Source organism: Stegostoma tigrinum, chromosome 5 (genome assembly GCF_030684315.1).
Source record: "Stegostoma tigrinum isolate sSteTig4 chromosome 5, sSteTig4.hap1, whole genome shotgun sequence".
In the NCBI taxonomy this organism is placed as follows: Eukaryota; Metazoa; Chordata; class Chondrichthyes; order Orectolobiformes; family Stegostomatidae; genus Stegostoma; species Stegostoma tigrinum.
The window spans coordinates 55,569,094-55,589,458 of NC_081358.1; the positions used below are offsets into that span (position 1 = coordinate 55,569,094).

General features: G+C 41.2%; 1 protein-coding gene across 4 annotated transcripts in view; it reads left to right on the forward strand.

Annotated features, from left to right (window-relative positions):
• The first annotated feature begins 236 nt into the window (after positions 1–236).
• The window catches only part of LOC125451962 (suppressor of cytokine signaling 6), a 51,679-nt gene continuing 31,550 nt past the window's right edge, over positions 237–20,365 (forward strand). For 2 of the 4 annotated variants that reach the window (XM_048529780.2, XM_048529781.2), the window contains exon 1: positions 261–322. The gene's annotated coding sequence lies outside the window, so the exon portion shown is untranslated. Of the gene's footprint in view, positions 323–20,365 lie in introns of all 4 variants that reach the window. The other 2 variants (XM_048529779.2, XM_048529782.2) reach the window with 2 other exon arrangements.

Genomic DNA, 20,365 nt, shown 5'->3' on the forward strand with positions numbered 1-20,365 from the left:
GGGAGATCCGTGAGAGATCAGTAAGAAGGAGATCAATTGATGAGAGAGATCAGTTGGAGAGTGTATGGCAAGATTCGGAAAGTGATCACTGAGTGATCAGTGGTTGGGCAATCATTTGGGATCTCAGTGAGCGGTCGATCTCTGAGTGGAGGCGGGAGGATCCTCCCTCAGTGACCGGGGCGGGGAGCAGGCGGCTGGAGTGTGAGTCCCTCCCCCCGCCCGCTCTTTCTCTCCCTCCCTCCCGCCCCTCGGGGCTCGGGCCGGCCGGCAGGCGCTGATGGCATGAAGGTTGCGGTGGAGCCTCGGCGGACTGCAACTAGAGGTAAGGTAGCCGTGGCGGCGTGGAGGTAACAGGAAAGGACGAGGCTGGTGGTGGGGCCTACAGTCGTTGCGGCGTGGCCTGACCTGAGCTTCCGCGGAGAGCCGGCGGTCACTCCAACCGCAGGGCCTTGGAAGGTTCTGGGTGGTTCCAGAAACTTCCGGGAGGGCAGGCGCACGGTCGCTCCCGCTGGCAGGCCTGGGGTTCACGACTCTCCTCCACCTCGGGACAAAACCCAACCCAAGGCCCGACACAAGGCCCGGGGATACAAGTTGTGAAAGCGTCTCCTCCCCCGGGTGGAGTCTCCCTGAGTCAGGCTGGCCCTTCTACCCCCACCTTCACCTCCCTCTTTGTATGGGCGAGAACTTGTGGAAACTCTTTCCTCTCTAAATACCTTCGATTATGAAATGCGGAGTCTCGTCAAATCGGAGCTTCCTCTTCTGCCCCCTCCCCCCGCAATTTTTCGTGTTTATTCCGCCCCCATCGTCTTCCTCGTAATGCCCCCCACCAATCTTCTATAACCTTCACCCAACTCCCATCTTCCATAAACCTTATCCCCACTCCTCAAATTTTCTGCAACCTCCAAACCTTCCATAAAACTCTTTTATTCCTAGTATTTCAGTACTCACCATTCCATCCTCCACAAATCTCCCCCAAAATGTTGGACAAACGTGGTAAGACAGATTCCCCCTTTTAATATCTCTGTGATAAACAGGAATGTGTATTCCAACCCCATTCAGTCTGAACTACATTTGGCTTAGGGCTTTCCATTCCCATTGACTTTTATTCCCTTTAAAAGGTAATTTGGGGTTCAGTGATATAGTACAACTGCTTTTCTATAGCAAGAAAGTCTTTCTGAAGATATCTTTAAACTGAAAGCATCATAGAGTTGTGCAGTATGGAAACAGACCCTTTGGTCCAACTCGCCTGCACCAACCAGATATTCTAAACTGATGTAGTCCCATTGCCAGCATTTGCCCCATATCCCTCGTATTCATATACCCATTGAGATGCCTTAAATTTTGGAATTGTATTTACTTTCACCGTTTCTCTGGCATAACAAAGTGTACAGCTGGATGAAAACCACAGGCCAAGCAGCAGCATATGAGCAGGAAGGCTGACGGTCAGCCTTCCTGCTGATATAATGCTGCTTGGCCTGCTGTGTTCATCCAGTTCAATGCCTTGTTATCTCGGATTCTCCAACATCTGCAGTTCCTACTGGCTGTGATACCATTTCTGTGGCAGCTTGTTTGATACACGCATCACCATCTGAATGAAGAATTGCCCTTCGGGTTCTTTTAAATCTTTCCCCTCTCAACTTAAGCCTGTGCCCTCTAGTTTTGGACTCCCCTACCCTGGAAAAAAGACCTTGGCTATTTGCCCTATCCATGCCTCTTATGATTTCATAAACTTTTAAAAGGTCACCTGTCAGCCTCGGGGGTGGGAGGTGGGGAATGCCCCAGTCTATTTGGCCTCTTCCTATAGCTCAAACCCTCCGATGAAGAAGGGTCTAGGCCTGAAACATCAGTCTTCCTGCCCCTCTGATGCTGCTTGGCCTGCTGTGTTCATCCAGCTCTACACCTTGTTATCTCAGATTTTCCAGCATCTGCAGTTCCTACTACCCCTCCAATGTCTGGTTCTTTACTCTCTCCCTTTATGAAATGGAACTTGAACAGTTGAACAAAATCCAATTTAGACTGTCCTCCTGTATTCCTGAAAGCTATCTGTCTGATTCGGTATCTGTTTCATCCACCAGTTTTTGTGCTTCGTTTATGTTTGGAGGCACTTTCCAGAGCACTGTTTAACAAAAAAGCTTTTGAAAATTGTTGCAATTATTCTTCTTTAAATATTGTGTCTCCCTCCACCCTATCGCCCGCCCAGGTGCTGTGACTCAGATCATAAATCTGTTGCAATGTACCTGCCAAACTGGGCCTGACGAAGTTTTACAGTCAGAGTTGTCTCTGCTTGTTTCTGCTCTAATAATGAGCAAATAGTGAGACCTTATTAGTTGGAGAAAGTTTTGGTGAATTTTATTTTCTATCTACATATCATTTTTAAGCAAATTCAACTTTAGCAATGCAAGTTTATTTTTGTTAATAGCTTTCTTTTGAAATTATTGTAATGCATTTTGGGCCATTCTTAGGTTCATGATGGAATAATTGCTGAACTAAGAGTGAAATATGTTTTGATAGAAGAGAGGAATTCAGATAGACACCTAGTAATGTGTCTGGACATAGTGCTTTCAGAATTGCTTTTTCGCAATTTAGAAATTGGGTCTCTGAAAACTATTGTATTTACAACAATTATTATGTAGTTTATAAAAGTCCGCTGGTGTTCAGTGAAATAATGTTTATTGATGTTTATTTAGACCGTACAGTTTAGGGTGTACATCTGGACTCAGTTTTGCTCAAGATTATAGTCTTTTAAAACAGATAAATGGGTGCGTCTTTTTAAAATACTGAATGCTTAATAAACTTGTGATTGGCCTAATTAGATTAAAAGCAAATTAGTGTAATATGTAGGAGAAATCCTGATCATTTTTGGTTTGCAGCTTCTCTTAATCGTCGATGGCTACAGGAGATTCTGCAATTCTTTAGTCTCAATGCATATAAACTGTATAAGTACTTAAAGGAAAACTTTTAAAACAAATTTCTGCTCCCAGAGCTAATTGCCCCAGATTGAGATATGCATGCAAATAGAAACTGAATACATCGTAAATCATTTTGGCTTTTGCAGTTTGCATGTGGCTAATAGCTTTAGTTTTAGCACATGACCAAAGGGTTAATTTGTAGTTTAGCATCTATAGTCACTTTTTCATATTGATACAGTTTTCATTTTTATTTGCTGGATCCACTCTTGTCATTTAACAATGAAATTCCACTCCCTTATCCTGGCTGTCGAGTCATAAATCCATATTTCTTGGGCTGTCTAATTTTGCTGTATTGAGGAAGCAGATTTAATGCCATAAAAGTAAGGAGCCTGATAACATGCTAGTTTTCTAAAATCTGTAAGTAAATTAGCACTTGCATAAAAGTAACTCAGGTTTGGAAAAATTTCTCTGAAATTCTCATTCTGTCAGTGTCTTATTGCGTTTGTATCAACTACCTGAACTCTGAGGTCTGTATAGTACATTATTGTGTAATAATTATCTAGTGCAGTTGTAAAACAGGTGTAAATTCTAGTGAGCCTTCTATTTTAGTCTAAGTTTATACTTCATTTAGTAGCCTGAGAAAGGAAATACCTACATGCAGAACAACTCTCACATTATTTAATATGCAGTGATCTGAGGAATGCGTGTAGCATTAGTACATAAAAAATGTGATGCAATGCTAAAGGTGTGGTCCAGGATATAATCCAAACAGCCTGAGATGATGTTTTTACTTTGGACTCCTATTGAAACTTGACTAGAGTTATAATATCTTTGCATAGTTTCAAAATGCAACAACAATTCCAAAATAACAGTACTGTTGCACCTTACATGATTTATTTTGCTGCTGTGAATAATGGTCTCTATTACTTTAAAATATCTTAGCCAGTGATACAATGACAGTTCCAAACCTTGAAGCCGTATTTGTGAACTGTTTTCAGAACATCAATATTTATTTCCCAGAGTCCTGGCTGGTACCTACATCATCTTTGAGACACCTAGTTTCATCTACGTATTAGTGCCTTACTCTTCTTTGCCTTAGGTTATTTGCTGAAGCTTCCATTCATTGCTTTGTTCCCTCTAGATTTAGCTATTTTTAGTGCACTCCATTCATGTTACATAACCTGGAGCTCATCTAAATCTCTGGCTGTATCCTAACTTGCACCATAGTGTACCTCATCATCCTGGGCTTGATGACCTACGTTGTCTCCTAGCTGAAGAATACATCAATTTTAAAATTCATATTTTTGTTTTCAAATCCTTTTATGCTTTGCTACTCTCCCACTTGCTGTAACCTCCTCCAGATCTACGCTGCACTGAGGCCCCCGCATTCCTCCAAGGCTGACCTCTTAAATTCCTGAATTTAATTGTTTCATCATTATTAGCCAGCCTTTGAACTTTGGAATTCCCCCCCTAAATGTCCGTGCATTTCATTTTCCTTTAGGATGTTCTGTAACACCTGCTTTCACCAAGCTTGTGGTCACTTATGCTCTATCTCCTGTCAGCTTTTGCCTATTTTTAGCTCCTGTGAATATTTTGCCATGCTAACATTTTGATACAGTGTAAGCTTTATCTGAGGCAATATATTCCTGTTAGAGTGAAGGGCAAGGCTGGTAAGAGTAGGGAATAATGGATGAATGACGATATTGAGGCTCTAGTCAAGAATAAGAAAGAATCATGGATTAGATATAGAAAACTGAATCAAATTAATCTCTTGAAGAATATAATGAGTGTAGCGGCATTCTTAAGAGAGAAGTCAGGAGGGCAAAGTGTATGAGAAAGCCTTGGCAGATAAGCTTGAGGATAACCCAAAGTGATTCTCTTTAGTTACTTTTTTGCTCTTAATGTAGAGAATGGGGCCATTTAAAGATCAATGAGGTAGTCGGTGTTAAACCTCAGGAGATGGGAGAGAGACTAAATGAGTATTTTGCGCCAGTTTTTACTGTGGAGAAAGAAATGGAGGTTAGAGGACTCTGGGAAATAAATATTGATGTTCTGAAAACAGGTTCACAAAACAGAAGAGGAAGTGCTGGAGTTCTTAGAAAAAAACATAAAGCTGGATAAATCTCCAGCACCTGGACAAGTATATCCTCGGACATTGTGGGAAGTTAAGGAAGAAATTGCGGGGTCCCCAGCAAAAGTGTTTGTATTATCTATAACCAGTGGGGTGCTGGAGAACTGGGGGTTCCTTAATGTTGTACCTTTTTATTTAAGAAAGGCAGTAGTCATCAGTGGTGGGTGAATTGTTAGAGATGATTCTGAAAGATTGGATTTACTTGCATTAGGGATAGTAAGCATGGTTTTGTGTGATGGAAATTGCGTCTCCCAAACTGGATTGAGTTTTTTGAGGAAGTCATCAAAAGGTTTGCGGGCAGAGTGGTAGACATACTTTAAATGGACTTTACTAAAGCCTTTGGCAAAGTTCTGCATGACTCAGGGTGAGCTTGCCAATTGAATACAAAGTTGACTTGATGGTACGAGACAGAGGGTGGCGATGGAGGGTTGTTTTGGACCGGACCCTGTGACCAGTGATATTCCACGGGGATCAGTACTGGGTCTACTTTTGTCATTTATATAAACAATTTAGATGAGAATATAGCAAGCATGGTTAGTAAGTTTGGTTGGATAGTGAAGAAGGTTAGATCTTCATCAGTTAGATCAATGAGTTGAGGAGTGGCAGATGGAGTTTAGGTAAATGTGACGTATTACATTTTTAGTGATGTGAACAAGGCAGATCTTATGCAGTTAATAGTAGGGCCCTTTAGTAGTGTTGTCGAACAGAGACCCAGTGATTCAGGTACATAATTCTTCTGAAATTTGCATCACAGATAGATAGTAGTTAAGAAGGGATTTGCCACACGACTTCATTGTTCAGATCTTTGAGTAATAAAGTTGTGAAGTGATGTTGAGGTTGTACAGGACCTTTGGCGAAGTCTCTTTTGGAGTACTGTGAACAGTTTTGGTCACCCTGCTATAGGAAGGGTATTATTAAATCGAAAAAAAAATTACCAGGGTGTTGCTGGGAATGGTGGGTCTGAGTTATAAAAATAGATTCAATTGGTGTGGACGTTTTTTCTCTGGAGCATAGGAGGTTGATGGGTGATTTTGTAGCGGTTTATAAAATCATGAGCAGAGATAAGGTGAATGGCAAGAGTCTTTTCCCTAGAGTGGGAGAGGAAAGAACTAGGGGCCATATTTTTAAGGTGAGAGGAGAAAGTTTTAAAAAGGACATAAAGGGAAACTTTTCTTCTACAAGAGTGTGTTCTTGTTTTGAATGAACTGTCAGAGGAAGTGGCGGATCCAGGAACAGTTACAAAATTTAAAAGACATTTGGAGAAATACACCAATAGGAATTGGAGGGATATCAGCCAAATGCAGGCAATGCCCCTATAAACATCAAGGGAACTGAGGTCGAGAAAGTGAAGAGCATTAAGCTCCTTGGAGTGACGATAACTGACCTGTCCTTGACTCCCACGTAAGTATAGAAGTCAAGAAGGTAGGACAACACCTTTTCCCCAGGCAGCTTGGGAAATTTGGCATATCCATAAGGACCCTCACCAACTTCTAAAGATGTGTTGCAGAAAGCATACTGTCTGGGTGCATCGTGGCCTGGTATGGCAACTGCTCTGCCCACTAGATGTGCACAGCCCAGACCTTCCATCTGCAGACTCTATTTACATGGCTCCCTGCTGCGGAAAGATGCCAACATCATCAAAGACCCACTACACCCTGGTAATGACCTCCTAGAACCTCTTCCATTAGGCAGAAGATACAGAATCCTGAACACACAAGCAGTTGCAGGAGCAGCTTCTTTCCAGCCATTATTAGACTATTGAATGGACGATCCTCAAATAATGTAACCTGCTATGTAACCTGTATCTTTGTAAGTCTTTGATATGAACATCCTTTGCTTGTTGTGGTCTGCCTATACTGCTCGTAAACAAAGCTTTTCACTGTATTTTGGTACATGTGACAATCAATTAATCAAATGGGACTAGCTTAGTTTGGGAACATGGTTGGTGTGGATTAGTTGGACTGAAGGGTCTGTTTCTATGCTGTATGACTCTATATGGACTTGTATTAATCAAAAAGTTGTCAGTTCTGAACATTAGTTTCAGCATTAAACAAAATTCTGAGAGTTTTTAATAGCATTTCATTAAAATTGCAAATCTGTTATGCAGATACATTTAGATACAGGTTTGCCTACAGGAAAGTCCCATTGTGAACAGCTTGATTGGCGGGTGGAGAAGGGATATACCTAAATGAGATGCTTTTCATTATTTCAGGATAGCTCAAAGTGCTTCACAGTTCATTACTATAGAAAGTGCTTTTTGATGTGTGGTTTGCATCCAGTGCAATATGTGAATGCCCATGATCTATATTTATTTCTGCTGTTTGAGAGAGAATATAAACCAGAACACTGAGGAAATTTCCTGCATTTTAATGCAGGCGTGTAAATATTTTAGTTCACTTGAGAAGTCAGCTCAATATCTCATTTAAAAGATGACCGCACCAACAATGCAATGGTATAATAATGTAGTTGTTACAGTATTAGGCAGTCATGAGTTCATGCTATATCACTGGCAGGCTGCAAAATTGAATTCATAAATTTTGATTTTCGCATTGACCCAGCTGGTTGCTAATGTTTTTCAGGGAAGTGAAATTAGCTTGTGTTGTTTATGTGTAACTGGTTCAACTTCTGTGATTGAATCTAAAGTGGTCTCTGATGTACAAAATCACTAGGCAGATTTGCTAAAGCAATGAGGGATGATCAGCGAAAGCAGCCAAGTGTCCCACATCCAAGATGAAATATAAATATACACAGTGCCAATGGAGTGTTTATGCAGTGTCAGCATAGAATAAGTTTTCAGGTTCTACTGTTGGTTTTGAACTTCAAAATCCCTGATTCAGAGGGTTTGAATTTGGTTAGTACATCAGATGGCCTTCATTAGAGTTGAGGAAACTAGTGAGGTTTTGGAAGTCTATTGTTCATGAATGGCCTTGAATTTATAGTCCTGCAGAATTTTGGAGGGTTGACATTGTTCTGATGAGGTGGAGAAGGAAAATGAACTAATGTTTATTCATCTTGAGTATTCATGAGCTCCAACTATATCTCAACATCAATTAAAAACAGAAATTCTGACATACTTGACAGAGCTGGCACAGTCATTGAAGAGAGAAACTCTGAGTTAACATTTTAGGTTGTTGATCTTTCGACAAACGCTGCATAGCATGCTGAGTATTTCAGCGTCTTCTTTTATTTCCAATTTCCAGAATTGTGGGATTTTTCTTTTGCTGGTTATGCGTCATGAGTTTCATTTGTTCAGTGTGTGTCAAATGCTGGAATCACCTTTATTGAAAGGGATATTAGCCTGAGAGCAGTTTTCAACAGATACACTGGTTAAAGAATGACTGCTCCAGCCTAAGAGACTTTTAAAAGGGCAGTTACATTTTGGTCGAAAGAGCGTGGAGGGGCTGGATAAAATTCAGGGTGCTACTGTGAAGCATGGAGCAAAGAAACCTGAATGTATGTTTTCATAGGTTTTTTTTAAGGTGACAGGACCGAAGGAGAGAGCAGCTAAAACACACAGTATCTTAGATTTTATAAATGCGATTTGAAGCACAAGCTAAAGGAGACTGTGTTGAATTTGCAACATTTCTATTGATCTAGTGTCTGTTTCTAATTTTAATTTGATGTATAGACATCATTGGAGCTCATGAGTACTTGAGCAATATCGTGTACAGTTCTGGGTGCCACACTTCAAGTATGCAGCAGATGCATCGGAGAATGGTTTGGGGTTGGGGGGGGTGGTAACAAACTTCATTATGAAGATAGATTGGAGAAGTTAGGACTACTTGCTTTGGAGACAAGGCTGAGAGGAAAGTTGATAAAATTTTCAAAGTCCTGAAGTATATGGGCAGAGTTGATAGCTAGAAACTGTCAGCACTCATAAATATAAGGGAATGGGTCGGAATAGATTTGCATAGAAAGCAAATACAATATGAGGATTTTTTAAATTTGTTTACACCATGAATAGTTAGGTTCTGAATACAGTACCTATGTGGTGAAGCAGGTTCAACCAAGAAATTCAAAAGGACATTAACTTTTTGTTTTCATTGAAAGAATTTGCTGAGTTAGAGGAAAAGGCTGGAGAATGGCCCAAAGTCAGAGTGCTTTTTTCAAATGCAGGTGTAGATTCAAGGAGGTGAATGGCTGCCTCCTGCACCTGAATCATTCTGAGATTCCTGTCTAATCTTTGGTAGGAAAAATTAATATGAAATTCAGATCAGTGAGTGGTGAGGCTTTGACTTTGTCAAGGAATATCTGCCCAGGAGACCTGGAAGTCACACTGTGCCACCATGAGCAGTAGTCTTTACCACCGTCAGTCTTTGCAGCATTTCTGAGTTGGTGAAATGTTTGATGTTTGTACACCCTGCATGTTGTACGTGAAGTGACTCACTTACTCTGCTGATGTTTGAGGTCATGTAATCCAGTATCTGTCCTCCAATACTACTGTGTTTCCATGTAGGAATCCTCTCGAAATTCATTGTGCATTCATGTTCTCTGATGCTATGAAGTGCATTGTGAAGTATTCTGGATGAACTACTCTGTTGGGGTGTGGGGACCAGTTTACGGAATTTGGCAGAATATGGCCAGTTCTTTGAGTGTAGTACTGGAATTGATAGTAATGTTGTTGTGCAGTTTGAAATTTACAAATAGACAGCTGGGACCATTTTTGACATCATTGCGTGTCCTGAAGTTACTTTGTCATCTGAGAAATTGCTAATGTGGCGCTTTTGGGTGAGACTGGTTATAACAGCCTTTTCAATACTGGGAAAATCCCTCCTGACTAACATAGAGAATGTTTCGATTAGTTTGTGTGGTGCTGCTTGACTCCGTCAACTTGGAGCCTTTGAATGGAAGCCTTTGCTTCAGACAATGATTCTGTGGAGCTACTCCACTTCTTGAAATGTCTGTTGTTCAGGAGACTGGGTTAACCAAGATGCTTTCTTCCAATGAGACGTCATAATTAGGGGGGAAAAAAGGCTTTAAAGATTGGGAGAGGTTAGTGAAAAGTCAAGGATTTGCTGTGAGGCTAAAGGCAAGGATTTCCAAATTAAGGAACTTTATATGAAGAAGCACTATTGAAATAGACTGCAGGCTAACAACTGTATGTTAGTTACTGTTTCAGAATCTTGCTGTTATTGACCTATGGCTCAATGTAGTGTTGTCGTTTTCCATTGCATTGCATATCCACAAACTGTTCACAGTCAACATTCCTTAATAAGGAATGATTTTGAAGAAATAGTTAAAGTAGTCAACCAACGTGGGAAATTTAGAAGCACCCTGGTAGATGGTGGCATCATTAGAACAGGTGTAGTAGAGACAGAGAAATTGGGTGAAGAGAATGGAACGTTGCATGGAAGAATTATTTGAGGAAGTGTAGTCAAAGAAACTTGTGTGTATTTAAGGCTGAGAGATTCTTGATCAGTAGGGAAAATCAAGGGTAAGGGGGGGAAATGTAGGAAAATGGATGTAGGAATGTCAGATCAGCTATGAGCCTATTGAATGGAAGGGCAGGCTTCAAAATGCCAAAAGGCCTAATCCTGTTCCTATTTCTTAAGGCGAAATGTCAGTTATGCCAATCCACGTATATCACTGCAGAACTTCCATGGAGCAGCATCTTAATCTCAAATACCATCAGCTGCTGCTTCAATTATTCACCTTCTGTTGTGAAGTCAGAAGTGCGTCTCTTCACTTATGACTGTAACGATGAACTCCATTCACATTTCTTCAGCACATGAAGCAGTTGATACTGGTTTACAGCAAGACGTGGACAACATTCAATCTAGAGCTGAGAAGCGGCAAGTAATGGTGATGCTGCACATACACGAACTAATGGCCATCTCTAAGCAAAAATATTCAGAGATCACCATGAGTCAAAAACTCACCTGGCCAACCATGTCAAAATGCTGCAGTCACTAGACCAAGTTAAAGTTGGCTACTCTGAAGCAAGTAGCTCCCCAACAAGACATGTGCTGGGCATGTATTGGGATATTTTTGTTGACTGTTGTCTACACAAAAACAGTCTGGTTGATTAGCACTTCATTCCCTTTCTAAAACATCCATTCTCTCTTTAGCATTTGTGTACCTTGACTGCAGTGCTGACAAAGCTTCTGTCGCAGAACATTGTTGAGCCATCAAATTTGAGCAATTCCAAATCAACAAGTAGTTCAGCATAATTACGCAAAATTGTTCAATAGAACATAGAACATTACAGCACAGTACAGGCCCTTCGGCCCTCGATGTTGTGCCGACCTGTCATACCGATCTGAAGCCCATCTAACCTACACTATTCCATGTACGTCCATATGCTTATCCAATGATGACTTAAATGTACCTAAAGTTGGCGAATCTACTACCGTTGCAGGCAAAGCTCCATTCCCTTACGACTCTCCAAGTAAAGAAACTACCTCTGACATCTGTCCTATATCTTTCACCCCTCAATTTAAAGCTATGCCCTCTCATGCTCGCCATCACCACCCTATCTAACCCTCTGATTATTTTATATGTTTCAATTAAGTCACCTCTCAACCTTCTTCTCTCTAATGAAAACAGCGTCAAGTCCCTCAGCCTTTCCTCGTAAGACCTTCCCTCCATACCAGGCAACATCCTAGTAAATCTCCTCTGCACCCTTTCCAAAACTTCCACATCCTTGTTATAATGCAGTGACCAGAACTGTACGCAATGCTCTAAGTGCGGCCGCACCAGAGTTTTGTGCAGCTTCACCATAACCTCTTGGTTCCGGAACTCGATGCCTCTATTAATAAAAGCTAAAACACTGTATGCCTTCTTAACAGCCCTGTCAACCTGGGTGGCAACTTTCAAGGATCTGTGTACATGGACACCGAGATTAATCTTGAGGACTTTTTTCCAGGCTATTAGATTGTCCATGGCCAGGGAGAAGACAAATTTTCACAGGTGTGTACTTAACCTGCAAGATTACCATAAGCCAATTAATCCATTTTTTCAGGTACTGGGAACTGGAATGGCTTTCAAACAAACCTCTAAACTGCTGTAAGATCTTTCCAGAAACAAGATACGGAATATCTGTTTTTGAGCTACCTGCTCTTGAATGTGAGATTGTAGTGTAATTGACAAATTCCTCATGTTTGTATGCTGAATAATGATTGTGCAGAGCTGTCCATCATGTTATTTGAATATGCATTTTGGGGTGATCATGCTAAATGAGTGACTGTCAATGAACCTAGTCAAACATACCTGTATTGAAGAAATTGGCTTCTGGTTTAACTGTAAACATCCTTGATTTTAGTCCCTGATTGCTTACTGTGAGAAAATATTACATGAAGTACAATATGATGAGAATGTAGCAGCTCTTCTGACTTTCAAGGCCTATACTATGGAGGTACACATTTGTGAACAACCTGATTTATCTTACACTCCCTTTCTACTACAAGCATGAAATTAGATTTGTATCCAAGATTGCGCATGTACTGATTACCTCATCTCAGTTGAGAGAGGTAATGTTCTCACAGAAATCCAAAGAAGATGAATAGAAAGATAACCTTTGACTTGTGGTTGCCTCAAATCTTCGAAAAAGAAACAAGTTTATAGAGATCCTGGAGATGTCTCCACCTATTCCTCGATCCTTTTGGACACAGAATACAGGATAATCTCAAAGAAGTGTAAAGCCAAAGTCACAGGGAGGAAGAATAAATTGTAGTAATTGCATGGAGGAGCTGTAAGCAAATATCACGATTGATATGTTTTTGGGTTCCTTTCGGTGTCCTGATCAGGGAATATAAGTTCACTTTTGAGGGGTGCCATGGTGGCTCAGTACTTGTCCCTGGTGCTGTGAGGCAGCAGTGCTCCACGTTCGATTCCAGCCTCTGGGAGCTGTCTGTGTGGAGCTTGCACGTTCTCCCTGTATCTGCGTGGGTTTCCACCAGGTGTTCTGGTTTCCTCCCACTGTCCAAAGATGTTCAGGGGTGGTGGATTGGCTATGCTAAATTGCCCATAGTTCCCAGGGATGTTTAGGTCACATGGGTTAGATATGGGAAATCTGGGTGGGATGCTATTCGGAGGGGCGGTGTGGACTTGTTGGGCTGAATGGCCTGTTTCCACACTGTTGGGATTCTATGATTCTTTTGCTATCTCTTGTTGCAGTGATTGTGAATTTCTAATATTTGTATTACTTCCGTTGTCAACGTGTTGCAGGAACTCAGTACTGGAAATCATGTTTTTTTTTGAGATACTTCTCCTGCATTTTTATAAATATTGGTTTGTGTTTTTCCTTTCTGCCTCCTTTTTTATGTATACTCCCTGGTAGACAATCCAACCTGGGCTCCATGCTGTTGCATTCCAAAATAGATCCCGTCATGATTGAACAGCCTTCTCCACCAGATGGGAAATTACCTTTAGATCATAGAACCCCTACAGTATGTATACAGGCCTTATGGCCCAAAAAATCCACACTGATCCACAAAACATCCCAACCAGTCCCATTCCCATATAAACCCACCTAAACTACACATCCTTGAACACTTTGGGGAATTTAGTTTGCCCAGTTCACCTAGCCTGCGCATCTTTGGACTGTGGGAGGAAACCGGAGCCCCCAGAGGAAACCCACGGAGACACTGGGAGAATGTGTAAACTCCGCACAACCAGCCAAGGGTGGAATTGAACCTTGGTCCCTGGCGCTGTGAGGCAGCAGTGCTAACCATTGTGCTGCCCCACTTGCCTCCGCTTGGATCGCCTTATATTCCTGAGCGTGCATTCTTATTTGGACTGCAGTGTTTGTGCCAGAGAACTTGACATGTTTTTCGTATCCAGTGTTTTTTGTTCTCTGAGGGCAAGTCACTGCTGTCAGCTGAGACTAGGAGTCTTTGTGTGGGTGATCCGGGACTTGAATCCAACTTCAGGCTTGTAATGCCAATACGTATTTGGGTTTCTGGGCACTTTTGTGAAAAGTTGTTCAGTTTAATTCAATCCATTAGCTTTCAAGGAATCTAACTAAAAACCTCCACGTCCACTGACATTTACGGTCACTTAAAGACAGTAAGGACTGTGGGTGCTGAAAGCCAAGAGTCAATAAGTGTGGAGCTGGAAAGGCACATATAAAGCACAGCAGGTCAGGCAGCATTCCAGTAGTAGGAGCGCCAGCCTTTCGGGCTGAAACCCTTTGTCAGGACTGGGTATGGGGAAGTGAGCTCAGAAGTAAATAGAGGGAAAGGTGTGTGGCTGAGGGGGATTGTACGTGAGATGGAGATAGGTGGATGCAGGTAGGGGCTGTTGTGGTTGGTCAGAAGGAAGGATGGAATAGATAAATCAGTCAAAAGATGCACATGTTGGGGAGGAGGAATTTTTGAAGCCGGTGAATTCAATGCTCAGGCCATTGGGCTGTAAGCCCACAAAGTGAAATATGAGGTGGTGTTCCTCCAGTTGATGTCTTGCCTCATTCTGACAGTGAAGGAGGTCATGGATGGTCATGTTGCCAGGTGAGAGTGAAAGTGGATAGCGGCTGGAAGATCGGGTTGGTTGGTGCATGCAGAACATAGATGCTCCTTAAACCGGTCCCCGAGTCTATGTTTGGTCTCCCTGATAAAGAGGAGACCACATTGGGAGCAACGAATTTAGTAGATGAGCTAAGATGAAGTACAGGGTGAATCTCTGCCAGATTTGGAAGGATTGCTTGAGGCCTTGGATGGAGGTGAGAGGAAGGATGTAGGGGCAGGAGTGCAATCTCCTGCAGTTGCAGGGAAAAGTACCAAGTGTGATGGATGGGTTGGTGGAGTGCACGAAGCTGAAGGGAGTTGCAGAGAGAACAGTCCCTGCTGGAAGCAGTCAGGGGTGAGGAGAGAAGTATCACCTTATTCGTGGGATCTGATTGTAGGTGGCAGAAATGGCAGAAGATGTGTTGTACATGGAAGTTGGTGGGTTGGTATGTGAGGACTAAGGGGACTCTATCTTTGTTGGGGGAGAGGGTTTGAGGGCAGAGGTGTGAGAAATCGGGGAGATGCAGTTGAGAGCATCCTTTAATAACAGAGAAGGGGAAACTATGGTCTCTAAAGTAGAAGGATATCTGGGAAGTCCTAGAGTGGAATGCCTCCTCCTGGGAGCATCCTAGAGCCTCATTCTTGGAGCAGATGCATTGGAGGTGGAGGAATTGTGCGAATGCAGTGGGATTTTTGTAGGGTGGTAGGTGAGAGGCAGTGTAGTCAAGGTAATTGTGGGAATTGATGAGTTTGAAGTGGATGTTAGTGCTGAGTCAATTACTGGAGATGGAAACAGAGTTCCAGAAAGCAGAGGGAGGTGTCAGAAATGGTCCAGATGAGTTTGAGGGTGCAGGGGAAGGTGTTGATGAACTGTTCAAGCTCCTTGTAGGAGCACAAGGTGACACTGATAGTCATCAATACAGTGAAGAAAGAGGTGGGGTGATGGTGCCAGTGTAGTTTTAAAGAGGGACTATTCCATGAATCCTACAAAGAGGCAGACAGAGCAACACCTGCTCCTCCATCTCCCTTCTCATCTCTGCCCAAGGCCCCAAATAATCCTTCCAAATCTGGTAGAAATTCACCTGTACTTCATCTAAGCTCATTTACTGAAGCTATTGCTCCTGATGTGGTCTCCTCTATAACAGAGAGACCAAACGCAGATTCAGATCAGGGTCATGCGCCAACCAACCGGACGTTCTTGTTGCAATCCACTTTAACTCCCCTTCTCACTTTCCTGGTGACATGTCCATCCTTGGCCGCCTCCACTGTTTTGGAAGTCTTCATTTATTTTATTGATGTGCAGAGGGGCACCACTTAAGGCTCACACTATTTCTGTAACTTTTGAAAAAAAACTGAAATTACACATTTCTTTAGTAGGTGATGCAATTGTGGAACAGATTGTCGGCCCAAGTAATTGAGCAGAAAGCTTCAGCCAGACTCAAATTACATATTGGAATTCCTGTTGGTAGAGGGGATTGAGTGCTTTCAGCTCCTGAACCACAAAAAGAAAACATTATATTGGGTAGATTGTGTTCGCCTGCCTATGACATAACTGTGAGAACAAGTTGTGGAACTGGATGAACACAGCAGGCCAAGCAGCATCTTAGGAGCAGGAAAGCTGACATTTCGGGCCTAGACCGGAAACGTCAACTTTCAGCTCCTAAGATGCTGCTTGGCCTGCTGAGTTCATCCAGCTGCACACCTTGTTGTCTCGAATTCTCCAGCATCTGCACTTCTTATTTATGACATTACTGTGTTGCTTTGCCACTTAATCTTGTACTTAGTGTCAGCTATGACATCTGAAAGTGAGTCTTTCCATCATACGTTAGTGTCTTGTCATTTGTTGATATTGCTGTGGGTCAAAACTGATATGCTTTGACTCATTTAAAAAATGTGATTTTTGTTTTTAAATTGCAGAAATCCATACTTGACTGTTCAGTAATGAAATTTGGAAGTTTGTTTCACAACATACATTTGAGTAATACAAACAGGGCACTCTTTCAGCATTGCTGTTTTTCCCATTGACAGTGCTGGATAACACATGACATGTTACATTTGATTTATCAAATACAGACTAAACTGTAGTAATGTCAGACTTTATAGGCATCATACTGTGATAATTGCTAGATTAATTAAATCTGCAATCCACACAATCCATTTGGCTTATGCACTTGCTTGTCATTATTGGCTACTTGTAGCTGGAAGTCAGGAATCATGCCTCACTAAACTTTTTAACAAGTTGAGTTTTAATCTAATCAAGTCAAATATTTTATTCAGCCTGCCCATGTACAAAATATTAAATGAAGGGAATCGGCAAGTTCCCCTTACAACAGCGTGGTAATTATTACATTGAATTATTTCCATATTTGGATTTGCTCCATTGTATCAATTTGATGCTTCTGCGCGGAAATGGGAAGTATTGAAGCTGCCTCTTGCAAATTGAACTGTTTGATTTGATGTGTTTTCATCACAGAGGCAGACACTTTTGAGCTACCCTGTTTATATCAGCATTTACTGTCCATAATCAGCTTACTCTTGTCCCTCGTGATTCCTCGCACTTAGAATAACCTTAAATTCCTTTCTTCTCCATGTGCATATTGTTATCTCCTTAAATGTATCCATGCCATTTGCTTCAACAACTCTTTATGGCCATACATTCCATATTTTTATGACTTTAGATGAAGAAATGTTTCCTGTGTTCCCTGTTAGATTTATTATTTTGCATTCATGTCTGATTATGTTGGTCTCCCTGAGAAGTGGGGAAACAAATTCTCAATTTTTACCCTTTCAGCATTTTAAAAACATCATTTTGATCACACTTTAGCCTGTCTTTTCTAGAGACTGGAACTTCTGCCCTCCATATAAGTAAGAGACGTGAGACATGTCTTTTAACCATCCATGGTGCAAGCTTTAGGTTACTAACATTTGGAAATAATAGACACAGTATCATCTTTTGCAAACCGACATCCTGGGGTAACTATTGAGCAGAAACTCAACTGGACTAGCCATATAAATACTGTTGCTACGGGACCGGGTCAGAGGTTAGGAATCCTGTTGTGAGAGACTCTCATCCTGACTCCCTGTAATATAATAATCCCCACTTGCCTGGATGAGTGCAGTTGTCACATCATTCAAGAAGCTTAATACCATCAAGCAACCTTGTTGAATGGCACATCCACAAAGTTTTGTAACTCTCCACATTGAATGCTCTGCAGCATCAGTGTGTACCATCTACAAGATGCAATGCATAAATTCACCGAGACTGCTTAGACCTTCCCCAGCCCATGACGATTACCATCTAGAAGGAAAAGAGTAGCAGATTCATGGGAACACCACCATTTACAAGTTGCCTTCCAGGTCATTCACTATCCTGATTTGGAAGTATACATTTTAGCTGATGCTTTTTGATAGGAAGGACGTTGAAAGACAAATTAAAATAGAAGGCACAATCTTAAGGTGGGGAGGTTGGGGTTCTGGAACAGAGGGACTGGAAGTATGTGCACAGATCATTGAAAGTCGCAGGATAGATGGGTAAAGTGTATAGTATCATTGGCTTTATTTATAGGTGCATAAAGTATATGTCCAAGGAGTATGAAACCAAGGAGGTGATATTGCAGTTATTAGATCTCAACTGGAGTATTGTGTAGAGTTCTGAGCAGCACAGTGAATGCATGTAGAGACAGTAGATGTGGTCTACAAGAAGCTTTCCAGAATGAGAGACTTCAGTTATCAGGATAGATTGAAGAAATTGCAACTGTTCTCCTTGGAGTGAAGACAACTTTGAGGAGATGTGATTGTTTTCAAAATCTTGAGCAGGCTGGATATAGAGTTGACAGGGGAAAAAACTGTTCTTGCATGCAAAAGGCCGAGGAACAAAATGTAGACTTAGTGATCTGCAAGTGAAGTGAGGAAAAATGTTTTCATTGGGTAATTACTTAGGGTATTGTGAAAGTGTGGTTGAGGAATGTTCAATTGAAGCATTCAACAGGGCATTAGATGATTATTTGGATAGAAGTCAGAATTTGGGGATATGGGAGACAAACAGGAGATTGAGGTAATGATGCTCATTTTACGAGCTGTTGCAGGCACAATAGATTGTATGATCTCCTGCACCATATCATTTCTGTAATTCTGTGAATGTAGTGCTGTTTCTTTAATGTCGCAGGGTCATCAACCTGTAACTCCTCAACAGCATTGTGAGAATATCTCCATAAAATCGTCTGAGAAGTTCAAAAAGGCAACTCATCTCCATGTTTTTGACTGCATCTAGGAATGAGCAATAAAGCTATTCTAGCCAACAATGCCTACATCCTACGAATGAATTTAAAAAATGTCTTGGCTTTCTCCTGCATTTGTTTTCTATTTCAAGAAACCATTTAGCATCCACGCTAACATTTCCAACCTTGGGCCTATTACAATAAAACTCAACGCAAGCTGAGGGAATAATACCTACCTTTTCATTTAGACACTTGTTGGACTCAATTGAGTTCACTAACCCCAGAGCATGACCTCCATCCTTTTTTGATTGCAAACACCCCCATTATGTTTTGTTTGATTTTATTTTTTGGTCTTGGCAGGGTGGGTGTATTTTCTTGATACCAATAATATACATCTGTTTTATATGTCTGTATTTCCTTTACCACCTTTAACACTGTCTTTGTCTTTTGCATTGCGTACCTTCACAATCTGTTCCACTTGAATGTACCCTCATTTATCTTTATTTTGGATGTCATACCTTTCTGCAAGTAGTTAACGATTTTTTTTTAAATTCCATTGCAAAGTTTTTAAATTCTGATAAACCATTGATGATAAATAATAGGTGAATTTAGGAGTGACCTCAGACCATGTTTAATCATTATTTATGTGAAGAATTTCTTCGTAGTAAAGAACTTAAACATTGCCAAAAGGAAACAGGAAATCAAATTTTTTCAATTTGCATTGCAATTAGGCTGCAAGAGACCAGACATAGGAATAGGGAGGAGGGAAGAGTCTAGGCCCGAAACGTCAGCTTTTGTGCTCCTGAGATGCTGCTTGGCCTGCTGTGTTCATCCAGCCTCACATTTTGTTATCATAGGAATAGGGACACTAATTTATACAGCATGAGAAATAAACTGCTAATTGGTTGGGATGCAGCAGGACCAGTTAAGTGTCAACGTTGTTTCTCAGACCACGTCGATAGACTGTGATTAGTCAGCATGTTGCCCTCGGAATGTAGCAGTCAATAGCAGTCTCCTTTTTCCTTTCTTTCCCCGATGACAGAGGTTGTAATGTACGTATAAAACATATTTCTTCAAACTGCTTTCCTTTCAAATCTGTATTTGACATGTATTACACATTTTTCAGTGCTGTTTGTCTTTGGCAACCATTAGGTTAACATTTAATAAATTGCTCGGTCGTATAAGATTTTAGTATTGTTGATAAATAAGGATGCTGTCAAAGCATTTTGTTTTATAATTATCAGAACAGACTTGCAAGAATACCAAATCTCAGTAGGAATGGTAATTTGTATTATAAGAAAAGAGAGTATTGATTGGTTGGTAGAGACAGTCTTCCTGGAAAAAATGTTCAGGAATCAGCTGACACCAAGCTTATGCTTGAATTCAATCCAGGCAAGTCATCTCCGGTCATCATGTTGCCATGGGTTATATCTTTGACAGAGTACCTCTTTATTTGCACAATGGTATTACAATGCATTTGTTTGAAGCACTGTTGCATTGTAATCTTACATTTGACTGGCTGGCAGTTCTGTTCTCAGCTATATACATTTTTATTATCAAATGATTTTGTATCAAAAGTACGATACAGCATGACTGTTGATGTGTATCTTAGGCAACTGTGTCTGAAGTGGGAAGCCACATTACAATTATGCTTTGTTGTGATTG